Source organism: Pinus tabuliformis, chromosome Q, assembly GCF_031772625.1.
Source record: "Pinus tabuliformis cultivar Carrire ecotype Pingquan chromosome Q, CPIR1, whole genome shotgun sequence".
NCBI lineage: Eukaryota > Viridiplantae > Streptophyta > Pinopsida > Pinales > Pinaceae > Pinus > Pinus tabuliformis.
The window spans coordinates 252218224-252225828 of NC_142296.1; the positions used below are offsets into that span (position 1 = coordinate 252218224).

A 7605-nucleotide genomic window follows, 5' to 3' on the forward strand; every position below is an offset into this window, starting at 1 on the left:
AATCAAATAATCTTTATTGGTAGCAAGTCACTCTTGAACATGACACTTCTGCTCTGTGCCCGAGTCGGGTTGGGTTGTTTCATTCACCGGTCACATCGCCATGGTCACGCCATACCATCCACATTTGGGGTTAATGCTACCAATCCATCACATCAGTGTCGCCGACATGTTCAAGAGAAATCATCGAGAAAGGCCACCTGTGTCCCGCCCACTACCATACATTATACTCCATTCTTTCATGACCGCCACCCTGAACCATATATCATCAAATCGTTTTCACCTCCATCAAAATCATTTGCTCCGTTCCATGTCATTGATGTGGGATTCATTAAGGCCCTCCTATGACGGATCGCTTCTTTTCGACATCAGCTCATTATCCAAGAAGTTGGTCTAGTAACACCCCATTCAGTACTTTGAAGCTTGCATGCCTCAATGGCAAGTTTCTCACTTCCGACGACAGGTTTACATCAATGACCTTCGACTGAAAGATTTTGCGTGGTGTTCGATGCCAAGTCCTTTATTCACACCACGTGAATTGTACTGCAGTGCCTTGAGGATCATTATCATTATCGGTGATTCCTCTCACGCTTGTTAACAGTTTACATCATTGACTGGTAATCAAGCGATGTCTTTCCATGTTCGACTTCAAAACATTTCTCACATGGATCGACTTGTACTTCAAGTGAAGATCGTACGAGATTGAAGACCCCGGATCTAGTTTCATCCATCTGGGCTGCGATATATATTCAGGAAAATAAAGACATTAAAATGTACAACATTGCAACACAGATAATCATCCTACCAAAAGGATGATGGCTCTATCAGAATCATCAGTCTACCATCAGACGATTGTCTGTCCTATGTACATGAAAATGAATTTATAAAGGTGAGCATGGGAATGCCCGCCTCAGCTAGATCATGAAAACAATATGAAGATAATGTATTGTATTGTATCTTATTACAGGTCTCCTCCCAGCATTGAAAGTGTTGGACACCTAATCCTAATGGGTTAGCGTGGAAGTTGAATGGACAAAGCAGTCCAAGAGACCTTGGGATCTGAATCCCAAGAGTCACATATGTGTACTATAAATGTATATCTATTGTTAATAAAAAGGGAACTCATTGATTTATCTTTCATATATTTTGTGCTGTCCATGTGAGTTTAACATGGTATCAGAGCGGGCGAATTCTGGCCCTGCTCATTTTTGAGCCACTTGTTTTTCTGTGGCCTGTTATGTGCTCAGACCTGCCATCTGCCATCTCTGCCCCAGCAAGAACGTATCTCTGACTGCAATGCATTCCTAACCCTGGCCTCTGCGCATTCCTGAATTTGTAACGCTGGTCCTTTGATTTAAACATTGAAGTGTTATCTGCCATCGTCTGCGCATTGTTTGCCTGAAACGTTAGTCTCTGCGCATTGATTGTCTGCCTGAAACGCATTGATTGTCTGCGCTCTGCCCATATACTCTGTCGATTCGCTGCTCCATATTCATAACACATCTGCCATCCGCTCAGCTTATCGGATTTCTTGTTCTGGCTCAAACGTTTTTGCAGTCCCAAAGTTCTCTGCTATGTTAAATGCTCTCTGTGCTCTAACGTTCTATGTGACATGATTTTCTGCTACATTATCTCTCTCTGTCCTCTCTGCCAACGCTCTAGTGCTCTGGCATCGTTTTTTCGGTTCATGAAACGCACTGCAAACTCACTTATTACACCTCATTACTGAACATTGTTTTGACATTATTGAAACGATGTGCTGCTTTTTCATTCCATCTCAAACGTAAACGCTGTGCTACCCTTTTTCAATCCATTGAAACGCTGTAGGATAATTTGTGGCAGCGATATTTAGCCTGCTCTCAATTGCCGTCATTTTCTCAAGCGCCACCGAATCTTCTCCAATCTGCTGCAGCTTGGGCATCAGGGATTTACCGAAGGAATTGATTCCTTACCAACAGGATATGAATTACCAAGAATGGCAACGACTGACTACCTGGAATGGAAACGGCTAAACAAGGCCCGAGGTCAATGATACTAGTTCTGTCCGACATTCAACGCAAGCAAACTGCTGCTACCGAATCGCATGTTTTGAAGTTTGTCCTCCATACCAAATCGCGTGTTTAGAAGTTTGTCCTCCATTATGTTATAGTTAAAATTCCTTTAATTAATTCTATGCAAAATATTCGATGCATATAGTTATATGCACGAGAGGACGCATTATTAACTTTCACTGATTCGGCCGTCAGGCTTTGGAAGCTGTGGGGTTTAAACTCAAACTATATATTATTTTGTCACCAAACGAACCTTAATCCATGGTGTGACATGGTATTGCCTACGGCATAAATATTAGTTTGTGCAGTCAACAGCCCATGAGAAAGGTATTTAGAAGCTGTGAGCGCAAGAATGCCTGAAATTTTATCCATGGTGTGGCCATCTTCGAATGTCTCCACAACCACAAATCCCTCAGCTACTTTCCGGGATGATGAATTGAGAGGTTCGATGCTAGACTTGTAGCCAACTTTGTAGATGGAATTCGCTTGTCGCATTGACTCATTAAAGTTTCCAGATTTAACGTATCATTGCCTTTCGTCATTCTTCCAATAAAAATTCCATGCTATTTTGTGAGTACAAGGGAGAAGCAGCCCCTGGGTATGGTTGAAGTTTTAATTGACTAAGTTCCAACTAGAGTTGGGTGCATTTAGAGCCAAATCATTGTATTTCTTGTAGCGGCCAGACAATGTAGAGACAAAGCATATATATAAGCCATTTGCCAATGCTATTAATCGCTTACAGTAGTGACAGAGCCTGTGTAATGGGTATGGCTCGGTCCAAGCAATAAGTCTGTGGAAGAGGGGCAGGACTGACAAGAATAAGGCGTTGTCAGTAGTAACTTTTGTTTGCTGCTTCTTCACGCATAGCCGGCGCACGATCTGAACCAGAGGTGGAGGTCTGCTCGTTTCGATCCAGAATAATCCAATCTAATCGTTCATGGCCGTAGCTGACATGTGCATTTGATCCAGATTCTTGCGCAAAGATTTTTGTGATGCTTCCGAGGGATGCAGAGCTCTGTGCGATTCGAACCGAAGACAACGTGCAGGGTCAGGTTTCGGTTGCAGTCGAAGTGAACTAACTGCATGTCTTCAGAGATCTCAATTTCAACAGTGGCACGGGGATGAGTCTGGACCAATATGAAGGGTAACGATACACCCCCAGATGGAGTATTCCCTGAACTATATCTATGCTCATTTCGTTTCACCAGATTTTGAAGGCCTATAATCTGTTCTTCGAGTTCGTGAAAATAAGATGCTTTCTTCTCAATCCTACTTTTCAAGAGCAATTTCTCAGCCTTAAGCTGTTCGACATCATTTATACTTGTCTTAGGCAACCCCTTCCAATGGATTTCTTTTTTCTCCTTTGAAATTATCTCCATTGCCATAAGTACATTCAGTGCATCATAAACCCTTCGCCGAATGTTCTTTTCATCATATTGTTGCCGGTCTGGTGAAACAAGAGTGCTGTCCAGATTTGCATATTTAGCTACAAGTTCATCTGCAACCTCATTATATGTGGTCCGGCCCTTGCTCTCAACCTTCTGACTGCATAGGCTTGCTAAGTCCGGAGTCAACTGTTGACTGTCTTGCCACGCTCAGTTGATTGCTTTAAAGCCAAGTCTGGTAACTTTGGTTTCATTCAATTAGAAAGTTTTCAGAAATCAGTGAAAGGCATTGCCCTTTTTTCACTATGGTCACAGAAGGTTGTGCTGAAAGAAGTTGGTGAAATATATGTAAAACATAATGCAACAGAATGCAGTGTATTCAGAGGTTCAAAGACCTGTTTGGCTGCACCAGATTACTCTAATTACATAAAGACCTGCAATTCTAAAAACAAACCTGTTGACTGTGCTTTCAAATCATTCATTACAAAAGTTTTTTTTGAAGGTCTATCATTAGTACCGCAACAATATGTTGGAGCAGAAGTGATATCATCATAGCATCAAATTTAAGGTCTTCAACAGTAACGTAGCTTCATCATCTTATTTTTTATATGGATTGTAATTGGTGCTTGTTGGTCGCACACTGATCATTTGCTGCACACTTATAAGGATATTGCTGTGAGTAGATATTATTTTTCTACATTAAGACAGATGGCCAGAATCAGTGAAATATTAGAGTTCTTAAAAACTCTCATACATTCCTCAGATCATGATACAGTGAGAATAAGCAAAGCTTCTTTGGTTGATATTAGAACATGTTTGTATAATATACAAGAGAATATTGAGTTTTTGCAGCTTGAGACAAAGCTACAGCAGGAAGAATTACAGCAGTGGAGTCATCATTCTGAACCTGTTTCTGTTCAGAGGATTGAAACAGACTCCCATAAACAACAAGTCATTAATGTTATTGTTCATCCCAATAAAGCAGCAGTTGTACATGCAGATGCAGAAACTCAGTCTGCACTTCCCAAGCCCATCATCAGACCTTGGGAACAACTTGTCCACAACAAGCACAGAACTGGTCTTGGATATGACAAGGACTTGTCCTTTCATATTCCAGACTATGCCAAGCCCATCCAGTTTCAGAGTGCTGGATTCATTCTTGACAGTTCACCTGCTCTTCATGACAGTTCAGCTTCAGCTGTTCCAGATTCTGTCCCTCTTCCACAGCAACAACAACAACAAAAACAACAGATCGTGAAATGCCAACACTGTGACCGAGTTGGCCATCTGAAAGATCACTGTTTTGATCTTCATCCATGTGAGCACTGTCATAAAACCAGCCATTCTTCACACAGATGCTTCAGAAACAAACGTCCTGCAAGAACAAAGATTCATCTTGGATGGATCGCTTCTTGGCAATGGGCATCAACAGCCAAGAAGATATTCCAAACACATGTCAGAACTTGTTCCAGAATATTGAACAGTCTTGCAGTTGAGTTTTCTCCATCTTCTCACCTTGTACCTGACAGGGGGGGAAATGATGGTCATCTACAAGCTACATCAAGCGAGCCTGAGCCACAACCTGCCACACCAGTTTCAGAGTTGTAGCCAGAGACAAGATGCCTGAATCAAGCGAGCCTGAGCCACAACCTGCCACACCAGTTTCAGAGTTGTAGCCAGAGACAAGATGCCTGAACATGCCATCAGTTGGCAATCTGGGACACTTCCTCTAGCAGAAGACTCCAGCTTCTTGCCAGTTTTGGAAGAATTCCAGGAATTCCAGAGTTGTTGGTCATCCTTAAACCATCACAGATTAAGAACACTTCCTCTAGCAGAAGACTCCAACTTCTTGCCAGTTTTGGAAGAGTTCCAGGAATTGCATTAATCATTCCAGAGTTGTTGGTCATCCTTAAACCATCACAGATTGAGAACACTTCCTCTAGCAAAAAACTTCAGTTTCTTGCCAGTTTTGGAAGAGTTCCGGGAACTGCACTAAGCGTTCCAGTGTTGGTGGTCATCCTTAAACCACCGCCCTTTTTATACCAACATTTCATAGAGCACATTCAGCCTAGTGCTGCCATGCATTTTTTGCACATTTTGTATTACAGCTCTTTTCTTGGACTCATACATAACCCTTCGGATTAAGGGGGGGAATGTTGGACACCTAATCCTAATGGGTTAGCGTGGAAGTTGAATGGACAAAGCAGTCCAAGAGACCTTGGGATCTGAATTCCAAGAGTCACATATGTGTACTATAAATGTATATCTATTGTTAATAAAAAGGGAACTCATTGATTTATCTTTCATATATTTTGTGTTGTCCATGTGAGTTTAACAGAAAGAACTTCGGATCCTCATAATAGAGCATTTCACCCGATAAACAACCTCATACTTTAGGGGGCAACTGTTATTGACATTTTTGTGCCTTACAGCTCTAAGCATGAAATGTCCATAAACCAAGGGCTTCTAAGTCCCTAAAAGTGTTGTTCCAACCCCTAAAGGAACAAGGTCAACAAATTACAGCTTCTCCCAGAAGTTCTCCACCAGAAACTGCTCAGAATAAGTCAAGTCAGGATCATTTCAGCTGCTCCACTAGCTAAGTGCGTTGCATAGCACCTAAATCCACTGGCTAGGTGTGCTGCAATGCACCTAAATGCACTACCAGGGTGCGTTGAGCAGGAAATGACAAATGACAGTGTCATTCCACGAGGTGGAGAGACAATGGAAGCTTCGAGAATCTTCTCCTATGACAGTTGCCTCACTGAATTCGACCAAGGATGAGTAAGAGGATTTCAGTCTCCAAGTGGAAGCAAGAACTGACAGAGAGAAGCCACTAATCAAATCACAAGCTGACTCATCCTCCTTACATACATCTATATATGGATCCCTCATCCCAGAGATCCAGAGGCTGGAATTTTGCACATTGTAAGGAATTGCTGTTGGTTTTGAGACACATATCAGAGAATTGGGTGATCTATGCTTTGTTGGAGGTGAAGAGAGGCTTCTTTACTAGGAGGTTGATGCTGGGTCAGGAATCATCAGTTGTAACTCCTCTTGGATCTTCTTGTATATCAATAAAAACTATTTGAGTTTCTTCTCCATGCTTTTGCATCATTGATTTTTGCTACCTTTGTATGGTTAACTTAAATCTGATCCTAAGTTATTTATGAATATAAATCCATGTCTTTGTATAGTTTTCTTCTTCTGTGATCTTACAGGTACTTGGTGAAGCTGGGCAAGTAAGGGAGCAGGTAGCTAGAAGTTGCCAAAGAGGAGAGAGATTGGATCAAAGGACTAGCACAAGACACAGGTTGGTTCTTCCCATTCCTCTTTATTTATAGTTCATAAAGGAGATACAAAAGTAGTTTTCTCTGTTTGTTTCTAAGGCAGCTGTCACACCTTAGTGGGATAGAGCAGTTCTAAATAGACACTTTTCCTAGTAACAATCATCTATTGCATTACTTGTTATAGAATGTAAGTATCATGCTATAGTTCCTATAATTCAAGAAATATGATATTCAACCAAATTAGTCCAATTATTTTTATGTAATAATGAGTGTCATACACTTTTATTGCAACCTATTCGCGCATCAAAAGACAAAACAAATTGATATCAACAATGAGTTGTCCTTCCTTCTTTTCCTGTTTTTTAGTAGCCATGAATTCTTTCATTCTTTTCTCTTCTTTCCTTTACTTATGTAGTGAAACCTAGTTAACTTTGCAAAGCTCTTCAGAAGAGTTTAATTAACTAAAACCTTAACTTAAAAACAATGTCCTCCGCCATTTACCGATTTTCGTAATCGATGTCCTCCGCCATTTACTGATTCAAAATCATCAGTGAACCCTTAAATCTAATCTTAAGTTATTTATGAATATAAATCCATGTCTTTGTATAGTTTTCTTCTTCTGTGATCTTACAAGTACTTGGTGAAGCTGGGCAAGTAAGGGAGCAAGTAGCTAAAAGCTGTCAAAGAGGAGAGAGATTGGATCAAAGGACTAGCACAAGACACATGTTGGTTCTTCCTATTCCACTTTATTTATAGTTCATAAAGGAGATACAAAAGTAGTTTTCTCTGTTTGTTTCTAACGCAGCTGTCACACCTTAGTGGGATAGAGCAGTTCTAAATAGATACTTTTCCCGGTAACAATCATCTATTGCATTACTTGTTATA

At 40.9% G+C, this 7605-nt stretch overlaps 1 pseudogene; it reads right to left on the bottom strand.

The window, feature by feature from the left end:
- Positions 1–2983: 2983 nt before the first annotated feature.
- LOC149219122 (transcription factor-like protein DPB pseudogene) lies at positions 2984–7250 on the bottom strand (annotated as a pseudogene).
- Positions 7251–7605: the final 355 nt, after the last annotated feature.